Genomic DNA, 20547 nt, shown 5'->3' with positions numbered 1-20547 from the left:
ATGCTTAACCGACTGCGCCACCCAGGCGCCCCTAACTTAAAACATTTTTAATCTAAAATATTGGAAAGATTAAAGCAGATACTCTTTTTAGAGTTATCTGTATTCTTAAAGACTTTTCCTCATATTGTAGACATATCAAAAAATGTTGTTTATGAATTGTTGAGGAATGTCATATTTACTTAATGTCTCAAGCATTTTGTTATCTATAAAATGGGGACATAGGTACTATTATGGTTGTTGTAAGAATTAAATTAGTTAACATATGCAAAGAATTTTCAATTGTGCCTGACCTGTATTATCCACTCTCTAATGTTAGTATTACTAACATTCATATGTGAGGTTGCTTTTGCTTTGTCAGGTTCTGGTGAGAAGATTATATTCATTTCATTAAATGAACTGGTCGCTTTTCATCCTGTCTTTGCTCTGACACAAATTATTTGGTAAGGGAATTACCTTAAATTTTTTTAAGATACTCTTTTTAATGTTTATTCATTTTTTTTAAATATGAAATTTATTGTCAAACTGGTTTCCATACAACACCCAGTGCTCATCCCAACAGGTGCCCTCCTCAGTGCCCATCACCCACTTTCCCCTCCCTCTCACACCCTATCAACCCTCAGTTTATTCTCACTTTTTAAGAGTCTCCTATGGTTTGGTTCTCTCCCTCTCTAACTTTTTTTTTCCTTCCCCTCCCCCATGGTCTTCTGTTAAGTTTCTCAGGATCCACACAAGAGTGATAACAAATGGTATCTGTCTTTCTCTGTATGACTTATTTCACTTAGCATAACACTCTCCAGTTCCATCACATTGTCACCAAACTCCACACCCGAAAAACAAATAATCCAGGGAAGAAATGGGCAGAAAACATGAATAGACACTTCTCTAAAGAAGGCATCCGGATGGCCAATAGGCACATGAGGAGTGCTCAATGTCACTCCTCATCAGGGAAATACAAATCAAAACTACACTGAGACATCACCTCACACCAGTCAGAGTGGCTAAAATGAACAAATTAGGAGACTATCGATGCAGGAGAGGATGTGGAGAAAATGGAAACTTCTTGCACTGTTAGTGGGAATGAAAACTGGTGCAGCCACTCTGGAAAACAGTGTGGAGGTTCCTCAAAAAATTAAAAATAAATCTACTCTATGACCCAGCAATAGCACTGCTAGTAATTTACCCAAGGGATAGAGGAATGCTGATGCATAGGGACACATGTACCCCTATGTTTATAGCAGCACTTTCAACAATAGCCAAATTATGGAAAGAGCCTAAATGTCCATCAACTGATGAATGGATAAAGAAATTATGGTTTATATACACAATGGAATACTACTTGGCAATGAGAAAGAATGAAATATGGCCTTTTATTACCTTAAATTTTTGAAAAAAAATCTCATAAAATTCGTGACTCAGAGCACTTGGGAGAAAGTGATTCTTGATAGCTTTCAATTCTCCCATGATAAATGGTCTATTCAGATTTTCTATATTTTCTTGGTTCAATTTTGTTATTTATGTGGTCTCAGTACATTTTTCATTTCATCTAGATGTTCAAATGATCATAGAATTGTGCGTGGTTTGCTCTTATGATTTTAAATCTTGTATGCAAAATTGTATGCTCTTTTTAATTTCTAATTTTGTGTATTTGTATTTCTCTTTTTTTTTATTAGATTTGGAGAGGAATGCACTTATGTATTTTTTTTCCTTCTCAAAACTTCTCTCAGACATCTCATGTGTATGGTTTCTATTTTCCAATTTACTAATTTTGACCTTTATCTTCTTTTCTTCTATTCCCCTTAGTGTGTGTGTGTGTGTGTGTGTGTGTGTGTGTGTGTGTTCTATTTTACCTTTTTGAAGTGAATAGTTTACTGATTTTGATTTCCAGAATTATTTTTTACTGTTTATTTATTTATTTTGAGATAGAGAGAGTGCAGGGGAGGGGAAGAGAGAGAGAGAGGGAGAGAGAATCCCAAGCACTATCAGTGCGCAGCCTGACCCTGGGCTCCATCTCATGAATAATGAAATCATGACCTAAGCTGAGATCAAGAGGTGGGGCTTGAATTCACAAACCATGAACCTAAATTGAGAGCTGGTCGCTGAACCAAGTGAGCCACACAGGCATCCCCAGAATTTCTTAATAACAAGTTCAGTTAGTCACTTGCTTCTAGATGCACTATTTGTAAATTTCATAAGTGTAGATGTATTTGGTTTCATTTCTTCAAATTTTGAAACATCCCTAAATTTGTTTCTTTCTGCTTTGACTCAGCAGAAATTAGAAAAATGAATCGACATTTGCATGGGTTTATATTTTTTAAATGTGGTTACTGTTGTTGTATAAACTTGATCTATAGCTAATTCCTAGCTTAACTATATAATGGCAAAAAATAAGACTGATCTGTACAATTTTAACTTGTTGAAATGTTTTTCATGGCTTATTAAGTAATCAATTACAATAAGCATTACATGGGCACTTGGAAGGAACATATATATATACAGGAGCTCCCGCTCATGCACATATTTGCTTTCCATGGTATCAGTTACCTCTGGCCAACTGTGGTAAGGTGAGAATGTTAATAGTGGACTAATGTGATGTCACAATGTCTATGTGATTCACATCACTACATCTCATTATGCAGGTATTTTATCATCTCACATCATCACAAGAAGGATTAGTCCAGTAAAATAAGATAATTTTGGAGAGAGACTACATTTGCTTATATTTTCTTACAGTATATTGTTATAATTGTACTATTTTATTATTAGTAATTGTTATTAATTCCTTCCTCTGCTTAAATGATAAATTAAATTTTATCATAGGTACCTACATATAGGAAAAAATTGTATATATAGGGTTTAGTACTATCTGTGGTCTCAGGCATCCACTGGGGGTCTTGGAAAATATTCCCCGTGGATAAGGGAGGAGTACTATATATGTTTTGGTATTACCTTATTGAAATATTTTGTATACTTATTTGTATATACTTGTCCTGTCAAATTAAATATTATGCTTTAGTAATTTCATCTAGGATTTCCAAATATTTGGCATTATAAATTTTGACCCTATGTTTTCTGGAATTTAAAATAACATAATTGGAATGTCTTCATTGGGGTTTGTGTACCTTCATAATAAAAGTATCTTTTCATGGGGTGTCTGGCTGGCTCAGTCAAAAAAGCATTCAAGTGTTGATCTTGGAGTCATGAGTTTGAGCACCACCTTGGGTGTAGAGATTACTTAAGTAAGTAAAACTTAAAAAAAAAAACAATTTTTTTCTCAACTAATGCTTTTGCATACAAATAATACTTGGTTCTACAATAGTAAATCTACCATCTTTGTTTTTAAAGTCTATTTTCTTAGAATAGATTTAAAAAAAAAATTTTAACGTTTATTTATTTTTGAGAGAGAGAGAGAGAGAGAGAGAGAGAGAGAGAGAGAGAGAGAGAGAAGGAGAGAGAACACATGAGCAGGGGAGGGGCAGAGAGAGAGGGAGACACAGAATCCGAAGCAGGCTCCAGGCTCTGAGCTGTCAGCACAGAGCCAGATGTGGGGCTTGAACTCACAAACTGTGAGATCATGACCTAAGCTGAGGTTGGACACTTAACCGACTGAGCCACCCAGGCGCCCCAGAATAGATATTTTATTTAAAAATAAATGCCATCATATTCTAATTATCTCAAAAAAAGTTTTAACTGCATGTGATGCTCTCATGTTTCATATGAAAGTTTTATCTCTTTACATTTCTGTCTTATACTATATACTCTTGTATCTGTCATCTGCTTTGTGAATTTTTTATTCATGCTGTTTTGCTCATCTTTACCTTTAGTCTTTGGTTGGACAGATTACAATTTCTTTAACTGTGAAGGTACACATTCTGTTTTTGTATCTTTATATAAAACATTCTTTTTTTATACCTTTACATAAAAGATAAAAACGCATTGTTTTTATATCTTTATATATACTGACGTATATTTCCTCTAATTATTATAATAAAGAATAACATAAAAATTTGTGATTCCCTCTTGGGGAGCCTGGGTGGCTCAGTTGGTTGAGCGTCCGGCTTCAATTCAGGTCATGATCTTGTGGTTCATGGGTTTGAGTCCCGCATTGGGCTCTGTGCTGACAGGTCAGAGCCTGGAACTTGCTTCAGATTCTGTGTCTCCCTCTCTCTCTGCTCCTCTCCCACTCACACTCTGTCTCTAAAAATAAATAAATGTTAAAGAAAATTAAAGAAAAAAACAAAAACTTTTGATTCCCTCTCAAAGAGGGGACAGTGCAGTATGTGTTTACTATTAAAAGGATGATGTCCTGGAAGGTATTATGCTAAGTAAAATGAATCAGTCAGATACAGACAGATATCATATGTTTTCACTCATATGTGGAACTTACATAGTTTCAAACAGAGAGGGAGGCAAACCATAAGAGACTCTTAAAAACAGAGAACAAACTGAGGGTTGACAGGGGGAGGGTCAGGGGAGACAGGAAAATGGGTTATGGGCATTGAGGAGGGCACTTGTTAGGATGAACACTGGGTGTTGTATGTAAACGATGAATCATGGGAATCTACTCCAAAACCAAGAGCACACTGTGTATACTGTATGTTACCTAATTTGAAAATAATTTTTTTTTAAAATAAAAAAATAAAAGGATGATGTGTTGGTATAGAATGTTAAGTATGCCATGACATTAAATGAAATAGTATGTACACACTGATAAAATATCTTTATCAATAATACTGATGATATATAGACTGGATCCTTACTCCTGAAATTCCATTATTATGAAGCTTTCTGATCATTATACATCCCTTTTGCATTCTTTAAAAAAGCTTATCTAGTTAGTCATGCTTATCACTAACTCAATTTTCTACAATGTTCATTTGGCTTTTTATTGTGTCTGCACTGCAGGTTTTCATTCTTTCATTTCTAATCTTTGTTAGGTCCTTCTAAATGCTGGTCTATATCAGCATCAGATGGCTTTTCATAGTAGCATCTTTGCTTCATAGAATCCATGTTTTCTTTGTCTTGACTGAAAGCACAACAGAGATGTCTGTTATGTTTTGTTTTGCGTCCTCAGACAATGGTTGACATTTCCCTCCTTTTGCCGCTCTTTATCAGTGAGTATTTTCTTAGGTGACCACAATGGAGTAGATTTTTTATTTAAGTCTGTTAACATTGTGATTCTACTCAGGTCTTAGGTTCACCAACCAAATGTGGGTGTATCCCTTTATTTCCTCAAACTGGCCATGGCGGTGGGTAGGGGGGTGGTCCCAGAATTCCCATCTCAAGTCTTAAGTTTAAAGCAATTTGATAGCCATGTTCCCTTTCCAAATTACTGGTGTCTGGCTATCATTAATTTAGTAAGATTCTGAGGAACTAAGAGAGAACTCCCTATTGCTTCAGTTATGACCTTCACGGTAAACTGGTAGAACCCCTTTCCTTTGTCCACACCCAATATGCCATGTGAGCCTCTTTCTCTGTAAGCATTAGTTAGTAGAACTGTTGGTTCCTAGTGACTTTGGGGAGCAGGGAGATGGTGTATCCTGTGTGTGTGTTAGTAAGCACGGTAGGTCACTTCCTCTGGATACCTTAGGAAAAAAATGTTTTCTTATAATAAGGAGATGGACATCAGACCTTTAAATTAGATGTCTGGACTGAAATATATGTAATATAGGAGTACCTGGGTGAGTCAGTTGGTTAAGCATCTGACTTTGGCTCAGGTCATGATCCCACAGTTTGTGGGTTTGAGCCCTGTGTAGGGCTCTGTGCTGACAGCTCAGAGCCTGGAGCCTGCTTCACATTCTATGTCTCTCTCTCTCTCTCTCTCTGCCCCTCCCCTATTTGTGCTCATTCTCTTTCTCTCTCTCTCTCTCTCAAAATAAATAAATAAATAAATAAATAAACATTAAAAAATTAAAAAAGAAATATATTTGATATAGAGATACAATGTGGCTATTGCAGAAAGACTTTAAAGACTTCCTTCCCACATTCCTCGTTGTAAATTTAGTTGCTTAGTCATGAGTCTCTGCTCAAATATGAATATTTGTGTCTCCCCCAAATTCATATTTTGAAATCTTACCCCTAAAAGGTAGAAGTATTAGCACGTAGGGCCTTTGGGAAGTGATTAGGTCACGAAGGTGTAACCCTCATGAGTGGGATAAGTGCTCTTATAAAACAGACCCCACAGAGCTCCCTAGTTCCTTCCACCAACGTGAGGATACAGGAAAATATTACCTGTAATGAACTGGGAAGAAAACCCTCACCTGATCATTCTGCCACCCTGATTTCAGAATTCCAGCTTCCAGAACTGTGAGAAATAAATTAGTTTTTTACAAGCCACCCAGTCTGTGGTATTTTGTTATAGCAGCCTGAACAGATTAAGATAGTCTCCTATGGTTATTGCTCAATTTGGCCTATTTGTGCTATAATTATAGGTAATTCTTCAAATAAACTTTTGATGACTACTCTGTTTTTAGTCTGATTAAAACTTTCTTTCTTTGTTTTTCACAAAAAGCTAGGTAATAATAAATCAGCCTTAGCTACAAAGAACCCATGTTTCAACACTGCCTTCCACTGTAACTCATCCCCTATCTCACTTAAAATATCTTCAGCAGCATCTTACTTTCAGAAAAACACCCTAATCTTTAACACTACTCCAGAGCTAGTCTCTGCCTATATCCCAGTCTTAAAGTTGTACTATTCTCCCCACCGCTCTTGGGTACCACATGACTTCTTCTCATGGCCAGACAACCTTCCCCACTCCAGATGCACGTATTGTTGCTCTGGCTGTGATACCATTCCTTCCCTTTACCCTTTCATCCTTCCCAGTCTGAGCTCCAGAGCGACTTCTGCAAGGAAGTTTTTCCCAGGTTACATCATGTCTTTCTAACAGATACCTCATTTTACTGTGCTTTGCTTTACAGTGCTTCACAGACCTTGCTTTTTTACAAATTGAAGGTTTGTGGCAACCCTGTGTTAACCCAGTCTGTAGGTGCCATTCTTCCAAGGGCATTTTGCTCACTTCATGTCTCTGTGTCACATTTTGGTAAGTTTTGCAATATTTCAAGCTTTTTCATTATTATTATATGGATTGTGGTGATCTGTGAGCACTGAGTTTTGATGTTACTATTGTTAACTATTTGGGGGCACCATGAACTGTGCCCATACATGAGGGTGAACTTAATTTATAAATGTGTATGTTCTGACTGCTCTACCAGCTCGCATCTCCCCATCTCTCTCCCTCTCCTTTGGTCTCCCTATTTCCTTTCCAACAATCCTGAAGCCAGGCCAATTAATAACCCTACAACGGTCTCTAACTGTTCTATAGTCAAAGAAAGAGTAAAATGATGTAGAAAACGTCACTGTCTTATTTTCAGAAACTTCCACAGCTACTCCAACCTTCAGCAAACATCACCCCGATCAATTAGCAGCCATCAATATTGAAGCAAGACCCTCCACCAGCCAAAAAGATGACTCCGTGAAAGCTCAGATGATGGTTAGCAATTTTTAGCAATAAAGCATTTTTAATTAAGGTATGGACATCATTTTTTGAGACATACTGCTCCTTCACACTTAATACAGTATAGTGTACACATAACTTTTATAAGCACAGAGAAACAAAAAATTCATTTGGCTTGCATTATTGCAGTATTTGCTTTATTACAGTGGTCTGTAACTAAACGCACAATATCTGTAAGGTAAGCCTATATTTTACATGATTAGATCATTGAGCCCTGTTGTTCACTCAGCCCACAACCAAAAGCACACATTCCAATGTGACTATCTGAATACCCCCTAACTCCTCAGCAGACCTGTAAGTCTATGGTAGGGGAACCATTCTGTTTTTGCTCACTGCTATATTGGCCACGTCTATACCAATGCCTTTGCAACTGAGAGGTTCTGTCAAAGTCAGATATTTTTATTTTTAAAAAGCAATCTATTCTCTTCGATCTGAAATCCTAACTTACATACTTCATTAGGACCTAATTATAAATCCCATTTATCACAATCATTTCCACTGAAATAAACTGGAACTGTACATTGATAAGGAATGCTGGCTTGTGGATAGAGTGAACAAATTCAAATGGTAGCAGGACTCACAGATGAGAAGGTGTAGGAATGTCTTTCTTATATTTATGTGTTCATTTCAGAGCTGTGTTATACCTACCTTGTTTTACAGTAAGTGGAAGCCACAAATTGAGGAAATATGATACTTAAATCAGCTACATTTTATTTTTAAAATTTTGTCTTTTCAAAAGGCAAAAGTTTGCATAAAGTGATAAGAACTTGGCCTCAAACACCTACAACCAAACTATTTTGGCATTTCCTAGGTGTTCTCTGGTCTATGTGCTGTTTAAGGGAATGAGAAAGCATACACGTTCCAAATCACATCACAAAGTAGAGACTCCTTGGATATTTCTGAAATGCTACATTATCAACTGCAACGATGTCTCCAGCTGTGTCTGCCATATGCATTTATGAATTCCTGTGGAGTGTTGTTATAACACAACTCCTTTCCAGGGGTTAATTTAGACAGTAAAGATTATGATAATGTGTTAACCTGCAACTTTCTGATGTGTGTTACAGTTGGAGATGTGAAGAGCTTTCTCAGTACAGCATGGTGGCCCAGTTTTGTTTTGTTAGCAGCCAGGATCTACCTATGAGATCATGAACATTCTTCCAATCAGCTACTGAATTAAAGATCTGACATATCTTCTAGTTCATTACATGGACAGAAGTGGTCTCTCTATAAGAGAAGTTAAAAGAAGTTAAAAGAAGTTTTGGTTAAAAGAAGTTTTTCATCCATACTGTTCATCCTTGATAAATATACAACCACTTAATTAAATCATTTTCTTTTAAATCAGTATTCTGATACTACATAGAATCAGAAACTATAACCCTATCTTTAGACAAATTGCCACAATTTACTCTTTTGGGTGTGAACTTCACTTGCCCAAATGTGTAGTTTTCTCAAGTCTGTGATTTAGCCTACTTAAGTTATTTTCTTCCTAAATGTCTGAAAACTAACTGAACAAGTTGAAAAATACATATATCAGGAAAATGGCTGACTTCTTATTTGTGATGTAACACTCACAGGATCAAGATCCCTGATAGTACCGAACATTATGGAGCCTTCAATTTCTTTTTTTTTTTTTTATATATATGAAATTTATTGACAAATTGGTTTCCATACAACACCCAGTGCTCATCCCAAAAGGTGCCCTCCTCAATACCCATCACCCACCCCCCATCAACCCTCAGTTTGTTCTCAGTTTTTAACAGTCTCTTATGCTTTGGCTCTCTCCCACTCTAACGTCCTTTTTTTTTTTTTTTTTCCTTCCCCTCCCCCATGGGTTCCTATTAAGTTTCTCAGAATCCACATAAGAGTGAAACCATATGGTATCTGTCTTTCTCTGTATGGCTTATTTCACTTAGCATCACACTCTCCAGTTCCATCCACGTTGCTACAAAAGGCCATATTTCATTTTTTCTCATTGCCACATAGTATTCCATTGTGTATATAAACCACAATTTCTTTATCCATTCATCAGTTGATGGACATTTAGGCTCTTTCCATAATTTGGCTATTGTTGAGAGTGCTGCTATAAACATTGGGGTACAAGTGCCCCTATGCATCAGTACTCCTGTATCCCTTGGATAAATTCCTAGCAGTGCTATTGCTGGGTCATAGGGTAGGTCAATTTTTAATTTTCTGAGGAACCTCCACACTGCTTTCCAGAGCGGCTGCACCAATTTGCATTCCCACCAACAGTGCAAGAGGGTTCCCGTTTCTCCACATCCTCTCCAGCATCTATAGTTTCCTGATTTGTTCATTTTGGCCACTCTGACTGGCGTGAGGTGATACCTGAGTGTGGTTTTGATTTGTATTTCCCTGATAAGGAGCGACGCTGAACATCTTTTCATGTGCCTGTTGGCCATCTGGATGTCTTCTTTAGAGAAGTGTCTATTCATGTTTTCTGCCCATTTCTTCACTGGGTTATTTGTTTTTCGGGTGTGGAGTTTGGTGAGCTCTTTATAGATTTTAGATACTAGCCCTTTGTCCGATATGTCATTTGCAAATATCTTTTCCCATTCCGTTGGTTGCCTTTTAGTTTTGTTGGTTGTTTCCTTTGCTGTGCAGAAGCTTTTTATCTTCATAAGGTCCCAGTAATTCACTTTTGCTTTTAATTCCCTTGCCTTTGGGGATGTGTCGAGTAAGAGATTGCTACGGCTGAGGTCAGAGAGGTCTTTTCCTGCTTTCTCCTCTAAGGTTTTGATGGTTTCCTGTCTCACATTTAGGTCCTTTATCCATTTTGAGTTTATTTTTGTAAATGGTGTGAGAAAGTGGTCTAGTTTCAACCTTCTGCATGTTGCTGTCCAGTTCTCCCAGCACCATTTGTTAAAGAGGCTGTCTTTTTTCCATTGGATGTTCTTTCCTGCTTTGTCAAAGATGAGTTGGCCATACGTTTGTGGGTCTAGTTCTGGGGTTTCTATTCTATTCCATTGGTCTGTGTGTCTGTTTTTGTGCCAATACCATGCTGTCTTGATGATGACAGCTTTGTAGTAGAGGCTAAAGTCTGGGATTGTGATGCCTCCTGCTTTGGTCTTCTTCTTCAAAATTCCTTTGGCTATTCGGGGCCTTTTGTGGTTCCAGATGAATTTTAGGATTGCTTGTTCTAGTTTCGAGAAGAATGCTGGTGCAATTTTGATTGGGATTGCATTGAATGTGTAGATAGCTTTGGATAGTATTGACATTTTGACAATATTTATTTTTCCAATCCATGAGCAGGGAATGTCTTTCCATTTCTTTAAATCTTCTTCAATTACCTTCATAAGCTTTCTATAGTTTTCAGCATACAGATCCTTTACATCTTTGGTTAGATTTATTCCTAGGTATTTTATGCTTCTTGGTGCAATTGTGAATGGGATCAGTTTCTTTATTTTTCTTTCTGTTGCTTCATTGTTAGTGTATAAGAATGCAACTGATTTCTGTACATTGATTTTGTATCCTGCAACTTTGCTGAATTCATGTATCAGTTCTAGCAGACTTTTGGTGGAGTCTATCGGATTTTCCATGTATAATATCTGGAGCCTTCAATTTCTGATCTCCCAACCAGAGTCTATTTCCAAATTTCCAGGACTCAGACAGCATTTCCTCATTCTATGTACCACACCATTATCCTGCTTAATTCAATGTAACATCATGATGCAATGACCTGACAAAACACCAATTTGTTGCTGAAAACATATCTAAAGAGCTCCTTGTTTCTTCCTCAGCTGAAAAGATGAGATTCGTAGGGTATATTTCCAGTGGGCATTAAAACAAGAATGGTTCCCATACATCCTGCAGTGATTGCCCACTGGATTATTTATGAAATGCTCAGCCAGGTTCATGTTATTGAAAGATCAGTGTTGATCATTTGTTCTGTTCTGGCTGGTACATCCCTGGTAGTACTCTACTGGATATGTAATGAGCTTTTCACATCTCCAGACTCTTCACATCCCAACTAGCACCTGTGATCCCACACAATATCATCCTTCACTGCTTTCTGGGACAGGACAACTCCAAAAGAGAAAGCTCAACATGAAATTGAGCTTTGCTGAAATGATCACAGTTTGCAGATCATTCAGCTTTACGGATCAAACCTCACTTCCCAAATACCATTTCCTTTTGGTGCTAATGTGTTTGGCCCTTACTTTGACTGATCAACGGGCCTCCAGTTCTAAGGATCAAACCTGGAGATAACGTCTTTGATATTTTTTTATGTTTAAAAAGAGACATTTCCAACCTGAATATAAATCTATCCACAAATACTCTTACATAGTGCCTATCCGTAAATTAAATGCACAGTAACTGTCATTAGAGAAGCTGGGTAATTAAGGCCATCGTTATTCAACTAAAATGCTTTGGTTTCTGCCAAATAATGAACATGTTAACATTTACACAGAAGCAAAGGAGGAAACAAAGAGATAGAAAAAGAATTTCCTGAAATTTATTTCTGGAATAACTTTTTTCTTAACTAAATGATTCTCTTTAGGCTACTGGAAGCAAAGAAATTTAATTAATTGCTACTTATTAAGTAGCTGAGTTAATTTCTAAGTTTATGGATTTGCTGTGGCTGCAAAACAGTTTAGGTAGAAAGTATATGGCTGTCACTCCTGAGGAACTCTTCTTAGAACCCAAACCAACAATTCTCTATACAGGTTAATTTAAGATATTGGTGGTTGGCTACAAAAGGTTTAGAAATTATTCTATGAAAAGGAAATTTTTGCTACTTATGCACTCATTTTTTTCTCTTCATATGTACATAGTTGTTGACACTAAAGCACCCAAAAGTATAGTCATAAAACATTCAAGTTGTTTTAAAAAGCTGACAGGAAAATCAAAGGCAAAACGTATGCCAGTAGCATTATTGAATAAGCTTAACTAATTGTGGAGATGACTGATATCAGAAATACTAACCGTAATTCTTGTAGTCATATCTGATGGGGGACAAGCAAGTCATTCTTTAAGACATGCAAGACCTAATTCCCTCCTTTGCTTCCGGTGCCGATTCTTTCTTTGAGCTAAATGATCTCATGGCTGTGAGAAACGGAGCCTGTATTTGTGTAATAAAGACAAATCATCCTAGTGGCCTATCCTCCCCAAAATGAAACACTCCACCGTGCCATTTGTGTGGAAGGGTTTATAACAAGTAGTCTCTGATCAATGTGGCTCTTTTTTCTGCTCAATGAGTGAAAAAGGGGAGGCTTAATGAATGAAGAAAACCATCGCCTTCCAGACGGTTTCACAGTACTCTATGCTGACTAAATATCTAATGAGTTGAAATCTCCTCTGATTGGCAAAGTGGGAAGAAAAAAAAGCGGGGTAAACTAGACCATTAATTTCAGATGAAAGAGTCCAGGTTCATATATTTCAAAGGAATATGGTAGAGTTAAACAGTGAAAACAAGTCTTAAGAAAGTTTAATGCCACCCCCCCAAAAGAAAAACCAAAATCCACCCCAAAACAAAACAATACCTAGTAGTCTGTAGCACTAATAACCCTATTACTAAAGGTTAGCCTTTCCTCACTGAATTGCAGTATCTATTTAAGTAAACACATAAAGTTTCTTGGGTTAGACAAGAAACTTAGCATGCATTTCCCATAGATATCATAATGTAAATATCAAACATCATACAAGGTAGTTTACCCATGTTTGACTGATCCCTAATACATATGCTTTTTTATTAAAGTATAGTTGATCTACAATGTTATATTAGTTTCATGTGTATAATACAGTAACTTGACAATTCTATACATTAGGCAATACTCCCCATGATAATCTTAATTACTGTCACCACTCAAAGTTATTACATTATTGACTATGTATCTTATGCTGTATTTTTCATTCCTATGACTTATTCCTTTTACAAGTGGAACTTTGTGCCTCTTAATCCCCTTCACCTATTTCACCCATGGTCCACAAGCCCTCCCCTCTGGCAACACCAGTTGGTTTTCTGTATTTATGAGTTTGTGGGGTTTTTTTTGTTTTTGTTTTTGTTCTCGTTTGTTTGTTTCTTAGATTTCACTTATAAGTGAACTCATATAATATCTGTCTTTTTCTGTCTGACATATTTCACTTACTATAGCACCCTCTAGGTCCATACATGTTATCAAGAATGGTAAGGTTTCATTCCCCCCCCCTTTTTTTTTTTTTTTTGAGAGAGAGAGCACACATGTGTGCACATGTGGGGCAGGGGTGGGGAGTGAGAGAGAGAATCCCAAGCAGGCGCCACATGTGGAGCCTGACATGGAGCTCAATCCCACAACCCTGGGATCATGACCTGACCCAAAAATCGAGAGTCTGATGCTCAATTGACTGAGCCACCCAGAGGCCCCTAGATTTTATTTTATTTTTTTTATGTCTGAGTAATACTCCATTGTATGTATGCATGCATATATGTGTGTGTACACACACACACACACACACACACACCACATTTTCTTTATCCTATCAAAGGACACTTGGGCTGCTTCCATATCTTGGCTATTGTAAATAATGCTACAATAAACATAGCAATGCATATATCTTTTCAAATTAGTGTTTTTGTTTTCTTTGGGTAAATACCCAGTAGTGGAATTACTGAATCATATGGTATTTCCATCTTTAATTTTTTGAAGAACTTCCATACCATTTTACATAGTGGCTGCACCAATTTATATTCCCACCAACAGTGCACAAAGGTTCCCTTTCTTGCACATCCTCGCCAACACTTGTTGTTGCTAATCTTTTTTGGTACCAGTCATTCTCATTCTGGCTGGTGTGAGGTGACATCTCATTGTAGTTTTGATTTGTATTTCCCTTATGTTTAGAGACATCGAGCGTCTTTTCATGTGTTTTTTGGCCACGTGAATGTCTTCCTTGGGAAAATATATATTCAGGTCTTTTGCTCACTTTCTAGTTGGATTATTTGGGTGGTTTTAGTGTTCAGTTGTGTGAATTCTTTATATATTTTGGATATTAACCCTTTATTGAATATATCATTTGCAAATATCTTCTCCAATTCAGTAGGTTGTCTTTTCATTTTGTTGATGGTTTCCTTTGCAGTGCAAAAGCTTTTTAGTTTGACGGAGTCCCAATAGTTTATTTTTGCTTTCGTTTCCCTTGTGCAAATTGCTACCACATTTATTACATGTTTTTACTCTAACGTATTTGAGAGGTTTATAGAGCAAATATAAATATTATTTGGATAACATAATACTGTATGAAGACTGGAGAGTTACACTGAGAACAAAGATACAGGGAGAGAGGGACAGCCTAAAATGTGGATGAAAGAAAGCTGGAACTGGGCCGCTTCTTGAAGAAAGTGGCCAGTTGTCCAAATGACAGGGTGATAAAACTAGAACCCAGCCATTTTGATGTTAATTTTCCAGGGAGTCTGATATGGCATATGGGGCCCAGTAAGTAAACCTCCTAGATGTCAGCAATACTTAAGACCCACAGGACAGTGTGTTATTGTCTCAGGTTTGGATCTGGATGCATCTTTGGGTGAAACATGAGGGAAAGAGCTAAACTTAGTGTCTATACTACAGTGAAATGAATTGGTATTTGGAGTAAATAAAGATGCACCCAGAAGTCTGAAGGTATATAGAACTGGTAAGCATGGGAGCCAGTATGGGGCTGGGGTTGGGGATTGGCATGGAGTGGGGCTGGGCAGAGCTGGCTGCTTGACAAAATGTGGATGTCTTGAGCATTATTCTGGGCATAGAGGACATTCATTTTAGCATAGCAACATCACTCCAGACCCAAAACCTGCTGGCATAGTTTGAATTCACTAAGAAACTGGGTGAGCCTGGGACACCTGGGTGGTTCAGTTGGTTAAGCAGCCACCTCCTGATTTTGGCTCAGGTCATAATCTCACGGTTCATGGGTTTGAGCACTCACAGTGCAGAGCCTGCTTTGGATTCTCTGTCTCCCTCTATCTGCCCCATCCCCTTCCCCCTCTCAAAAATATATAAACATTAAACAAAATTACAGAAACTGGGTGAGCCTGATCCTGAAGGTGACATCTTGATGATAGAAACAGTATGTGTGGGAAGACAGAAACCAAAAGGACTCAGAAAAGTTATGTAATTGGCCCAAGACCACACAGTAAGTTAATATGAGATCTGGGCCTGGAATTTGGTGTCCCAGTTTCCTGCTTTTTCCTCTGTCCTACAGTAAAAACAAAATGATCCGGCTGAAATAACTACGCTGTTGGAAGGCACACTTCTTTCAGGGTTATAATATTCGTGGATATGTCCAGATCAAATCAAATTTCCTGGACCCTGGAGAGGTTTGCAAATAGAGAGGTTTTGCTGAGACAAGATCTACTTGATTTTGTAATGCAGAGATACACATTTTGCACCCTGACGGCAGATTAGAATCATGTATAGTGCTTTTAAAAATATAAAGGATGCCAGAGGACCCCTCTCAAGAAAGGCACACTTAATTGATCTGGGACAGGGCCCAGAGAATCACCAGCATAGAGAATCCAGTACCTGTTTCCAGTGTTGTCTCCTGGACTGGAAAAACAAAAAAAGGGTCACATTCTAGGCAAAGATAACTCCTGACCCTGCCATTGATTAGTGTGTGACCCCACATAATCTCTTTGCTTCAATTTCCTTATCTATGAAATACATGTCTTTACTTCCTATAGGATTATTGTAAGGATCAGAGATAATATAATGGCAACTAAAGCATTATAAACACCATAAAGAACTCCACAGATGCTCTGTTGTAAGGTCCCTGCATCTCATGCCATGTGAACAGAATCCAAATTTAATGGAAATGTGTTCTGTGTAAAATCATCTAATGATGACAATTATAGCTGGTTTCTAAAAAACCCATAACAATGAAAATAATCTTAGAATCAGAATCACATGGTTTCTTTTTAATACTCTAGGAAGCCATACTTTCACTAACAGTAATGTAGTAAAAAGCTGGCCAAATGTAAAATGCTACTTTTGAAGATACACACACACTTGAGAAAAAGCCAGTCTTTTCTTGATTGTTCATCTCCCTTATCAACATCCACAAAAATAAATGAAGGTAAAGCCTGAGGTGATTATATTTTATTTTAAATTCTTTTAAATACGAATTTGACATAAAAAGTACTCGACCCTTCTGTTTGGGTGATGTGGAAATCAAAACACTCCATCTCAGTAGTGTGATTCTGGGCTGGCTTTGTAGAAGGTGATCAAAGTGGGTGGATCTTAAATGTGGTGCTGCCTCAGAGTCTCTAAAACAATAGTTTTGGGAATCCTGCCCCAGATTTGTGGAATCAAAATATCTTTGGGAAATGGTTGGGCACCCATGACTTTAACATGTTGCCTTGATTATGCCTCAGCTTCCTGCCCACCAGTGGCCAGAAGTGAGGTGTGTGTGAGAGAATAGCTTGGGGCTTCTCAAACTTTAATGTGCATATGAATCATTTGGAGATCTTATTAAAATGTGAATTCTGATTCAGTAGGCCATGGGTGGAACCTGAAATGGTCTTTTTGACAAGCTTCCAGGTAAGGCAGATGGTGCTGGTGCATGGACCACATTTTGAGTAGCAAGGATCTTGGTGACACATACAAAAAGGAAGGTGAGAACAAAAACCTCCCTGAACAGTTCAGGAGGAATTCACTGATGAATAATACAATTTTAGTACGCTGGTAGGAAGAATCTCAAAGTACCTCAGTCATATTCCTACTTAATGAGAGCATGGCTAAGGATCCTGAATTCCTGGTGCCAAATGACCTTGGAGGTGATGGAAAGCCAGGTGAAAATTCTGGACCTCAATAAACTCTATTTCTAATATGAAGGGACATCACGGACAACCAGAGTTCATCACAGTGATTTCCACTGTTTGGTGTTTGTGCTAAAACTGAATAGTAGAATCTATGGAATGACATCATAACTGAATTTGTATCTATTAACCAAAAGACAACAAAGATGGTACATGTAGTGATTGATAGAGTCCTGGAAATACCTGCTGTCTGAAATGCTTTTCAAAATAGATTAATTGGGGCGCCTGGGTGGCGCAGTCGGTTAAGCGTCCGACTTCAGCCAGGTCACGATCTCGCGGTCCGTGAGTTCAAGCCCCGCATCAGGCTCTGTGCTGACAGCTCAGAGCCTGGAGCCTGCTTCAGATTCTGTGTCTCCCTCTCTCTCTGCCCCTCCCCCGTTCATGCTCTGTCTCTCTCTGTCCCAAAAATAAATAAACGTTGAAAAAAAAAAATTAAAAAAAAAAAAAGAATAATATTGTTAAAAAAAAAAAATAGATTAATTGTTGCTCATTTCTATGTTACCCTAAGAAAGTCTGACACCTCACAGCTTTTGAAACAGGACATGCATCCTTTACAATGGATTTCATGCCATTACTCAGTATCCCATTGATACAATAAAAGGCTGACTCATTTCCTTCCCTCTGCATGATCTGTTACAAATTAAACTGGGATACCATATGCTGGGTCTAAAATGCTCGGTATATCCAGTGGCTCATGGTGATTCTGCCAGCTTTCAGGTGAAACACCGTCTGGAGAAGCAACAAGAGAACCCCTGCTATACAGTTTGCACTGGAGGGCTTTGACAACTGGGGGCATTTCATCAGATCATCAGTGACTCCACTGCCCCAAACTGATGGCTGTATGAGATACTCCCTTACAACTTTCAAGATCCTCTTTGTGTTCTTGCAAATTTCCCTGCCTTGCCTGCCTTGCCCATAGTGTTACTGAGCACGCGGTTTCTAATAAAGCCCATAATGAGAATATTTATTTCCTTGTCTTTCACCATCAAGACTGTCAGGAATGTCAGCACAGCTCAAAAAACCGGATTTCAGAGCTGCTGACTGCTGCCAGCAGAGACAAGCACATTTCAGGGGATGTCTATGAAAATTTTTAATATATTTCTCTGTGGGAAGGGGAAAGTATTCAGGTGTCTCATTGTGTAGCAGCACAGCAACACTTCAGGTGCTTTGGCTTTCCCAAAGATACCATTATGCCGGGGAGGAGTGGGATACTGTTTTTCTTAATAAGCCTACAAGATTAATTTTTGGAATTGCTGCCATGTTATGAAAGTTTAGTGCTGTGAACGTAGACTGCAGAAGAAATTAGCAAAACCTTCCATTCTTATTTTGATCAGATTTTATTTAAAAAAAAATTTTTTATGTTTATTTATTTTTGAGACAGAGAGAGACAGAGCATGAATGGGGGAGGGTCAGAGAGAGGGAGACACAGAATCCGAAACAGGCTCCAGGCTCTGAGCTGTCAGCACAGAGCCCGACGTGGGGCTTGAACTCACGGACCGCGGGATCATGACCTGAGCCGAAGTCGGCCGCTTAACCGACTGAGCCACCCAGGCGCCCCTTGATCAGATTTTATAGTAAGAAGAGAAAAGTCAGTCTGAGTGAACTTCACTTTACCTAAATATAGGTCCAGTTAATTGATTTCTTCGTATAAATGACAGAATTCAATAATGCAAGCCTAGTTAATAAACATGTTTAGTCTTATTGAGTTATTACCATGTAATGATAGAACTAAAAGGGATCGGAAAGATTTCCTTTGATCTCATCTTTTTATAGATAAGAAGAGTGTGATATGAAAAATTAAAAAAAAATTGCTCAATATCAAATAATGATTTGAAACAGAGCTAGGGCTGGACCTCATGTCAGAACTCCAAGTTTTATTATTCTGATGCTAATTTGAAGGGAAAACTCAAGTCCTAAGGAGTAAACCTATTTCTCAGAATACAAACTACTGAAATTTAACCTGGATTCTCTGCCAGTCTTCAAAACCCAGAACCCTGAATAATTCCATGTCCACAGTTTAGATTCAGGGAGGCCTCCTCCATGTGCTTTTAACACTCATCATATTAGAAGTACGAGTCTTTTCAGCTATCTTGCTAATTGTTACTTCCTGCTGCAAAGGTTAGCTGGGGCATTAGATGAGAAATGAAAAGTTACAACTTCAGAACACAGGACAAAAATAGAAGGATGTTTTCAAATTCTCAGTTTATTTTTTTTGTCTTTTCATCATGCGTTAAGCCAAAGAGAAAATTAAGATAATAACAAGGATAGCAGATAGCAAATTCAACTTTGAGCCAGAATTCCCAAGAACAGAGTTTATCAGTCTTGTTACCACAACTTTAGAGGAATCCTAATAGACAGCATTATATATTAAGCCTCCACACTGCTGTGCCCCTTATGGGAAGTCAGATTTGCCTTTCAGTTATCGTTGGTCCTTTTAGCAGAAACTGCAAGTTCCATAGTCTCCCTATTTACAAAATTACGATTTTTTTCAGGGCCACCAAATTTATCTGTACAAAATACTTGATTTTTCCATCTCTCTTGCCACTGTAGCTGACCAGTGACATGTAGGTAAAAGTCTTCCGGCAAAGCGAACCTTTCATAATACAAATGCAAACTGAGAGGGAGACTTGGGACTTTTGTTCTTGCCTATTCCCATTTCTGCCTGTCTGGACTGCACACTTGCTACCCTTGCCATTCACCTGTTAAGGACCTCAGAGAAGGATGCGAGAAAGGACTTGCATCCTGGAAGACATCCTCAGGAAGTGGTGCTAGCTTGAAAATACATACCTTTGGAAATGTGTGTAAGAACAACATGAAGCTTGTTGAAGTTTGTGTTAGCTGGGTTTTAAGTTATTTGCAGTCAAACAAATTCCCTACTCTTTATTTATTTACTTATTTATCTTTACTTATTTACTTTTTACTTATTTACTTAAGGAGGACACTTGTTGGGATGAACACTGGGTGTTGTAAGGAAGTGATGAATCATTAAATTCTACACCTGAAACTAATTATTACATTATATGTTAACTAGGTGGAAATTAAACAAAACTTAGAAAAATAAACTTAAAAACACATCAAATGAATTCCTAACTGATGTAGACATTATGAGTCTTTACAAAGTGACCTTGGATTCTGTGGTCAGAGGACTTGGGTTCTGGATCTGATCCTTTCCCTAGCCAAAAAAACGAGACAAAATAAAGCAAGGCCATCTTTGAAACCAATTGAGTTGGAGAAAGCA

At 37.8% G+C, this 20547-nt stretch overlaps 1 protein-coding gene across 1 annotated transcript in view; it reads right to left on the bottom strand.

Annotated features, from left to right (window-relative positions):
• Positions 1 to 20547, bottom strand: part of CNTN4 (contactin 4) — a 460587-nt gene that overhangs the window by 209112 nt on the left and 230928 nt on the right. The window lies entirely within an intron of this gene.

The sequence above is a fragment of the Lynx canadensis genome, chromosome A2 (assembly GCF_007474595.2).
Source record: "Lynx canadensis isolate LIC74 chromosome A2, mLynCan4.pri.v2, whole genome shotgun sequence".
Classification (NCBI taxonomy): domain Eukaryota; kingdom Metazoa; phylum Chordata; class Mammalia; order Carnivora; family Felidae; genus Lynx; species Lynx canadensis.
The sequence above is the reverse complement of the archived record's forward strand: the minus strand, read 5'-3'. Positions and strand labels throughout refer to the sequence as shown.